The sequence below is a fragment of the Dipodomys ordii genome, unplaced genomic scaffold, assembly GCF_000151885.1.
Source record: "Dipodomys ordii isolate 6190 unplaced genomic scaffold, Dord_2.0 Scaffold174, whole genome shotgun sequence".
In the NCBI taxonomy this organism is placed as follows: Eukaryota; Metazoa; Chordata; class Mammalia; order Rodentia; family Heteromyidae; genus Dipodomys; species Dipodomys ordii.
Genome location: NW_012267390.1, coordinates 1,123,129 through 1,124,420, shown reverse-complemented (window position 1 = coordinate 1,124,420; position 1,292 = coordinate 1,123,129). Strand labels below are relative to the sequence as shown.

The following is a 1,292-nucleotide window of genomic DNA, read 5'->3' as shown; positions in this document are numbered from 1 at the left end:
GGCCCTGTCTGGTGCAGGCCCAGTGGCCCTGTCTGGTGCAGGCCCAGTGGCCCTGTCTGGTGCAGGCCCAGTGGCCCTGTCTGGTGCAGGCCCAGGACTAGGCTCAACAGGCTGAAAGGAGTGTTCTCCAAACTGACTGAGGAAGCAGAGATGCAAAACTGCAGGAAGGGACAAACAGTCTGGGGCCGGCACAGGTCAACTGAAAAGCAGCCCTGCCATCATGGCTGGCAGTGCTGGCCGATCGTACTGCAGGCCTAGACTGCTGTTTCACCAAGCACCAATTGTCTCTCACATCCTGGTCCTGCTGGGCACTGGACAGGGAGGTAGCCACAGGAAGCTGCTTGCTCTCCAGCATGGGTGAGTGGCATAGCAAAAGGCTACAATAAGTCTGAATCTTAAGAGTAGCCCCTGAAAACCACACCTGTAAGTCCTCTGGGGTGAACCAGCTGCCAGGAAGGACAGGGACTAATTAGTCTTGAGTGTTCCAGGACCGCGGGTGAAGCAGAGGCCAGGCCTTCCTGGTTGCCACCAGCTAAGGTGCAGCTCCAGGGAGCACTGGGTGAGCAGGAAGCTTCCAGAGGGACATTGAACTATGGCCACTCCCTTTTTTTTTGGGGGGGGGGTCCAGTCATGGGCCTGGGCGCTGTCCCTCAGCTCTTCAGCTCAAGGCTAGCGCTCTAACACTTGAGCCACAGCGCCACTTACAGCTTTTTTCTTTTTGCTTATGTGGTGCTGAGGAATCGAACCCAGGGCCTCATGCATGCAAGGCAAGCACTCTACCACTGAGCCACCTTCCCAGCCCCGGCCACTCAGCAAGATGAATGCCTACACCCATCATGGGGCTGGGGCCTGTGGATGGGGTCGCACCACTAGCAGCAACTGCTAGTGCTGAGGCCCCGCCGTTGGCATAGCAGCAGGTAGCAAGGGCAGACACTTCTAGGCCAAATTCAATTCCTCTACCGGAAGGAGGAACTTTTACCTTACTCCTCAAATTGACTACAACATAGCTACTCAGGAGGCTGAGATCTGAGGATCACGGTTCAGAGCCAGTCCTGGCAGAAAAGTCTGTGAGACTCTTATCTCCAATAAACCATCAGAAAACTGGAAATGGTGCCGTGGCTCAAGTGATAGAGCACTCGCCTTGAGCTGAAGAGCTGAGGGACAGCGCCCAGGCCGAGTTCAAGCCCCACGACAAAAAAAAAAAAAGACTACAACGGAACCAACCTTACACCCTGTGTAAGCCAGTCTGTCTTGCTACAAAGATTTAAGATTACTCCAACCATAGAACTACA

At 54.7% G+C, this 1,292-nt stretch overlaps 1 protein-coding gene across 1 annotated transcript in view; it reads left to right on the top strand.

Annotated features, from left to right (window-relative positions):
• Capn10 (calpain 10) overlaps positions 1-1,292 on the top strand; it is a 24,437-nt gene that overhangs the window by 188 nt on the left and 22,957 nt on the right. The gene's annotated exons all lie outside the window — the stretch shown is intronic.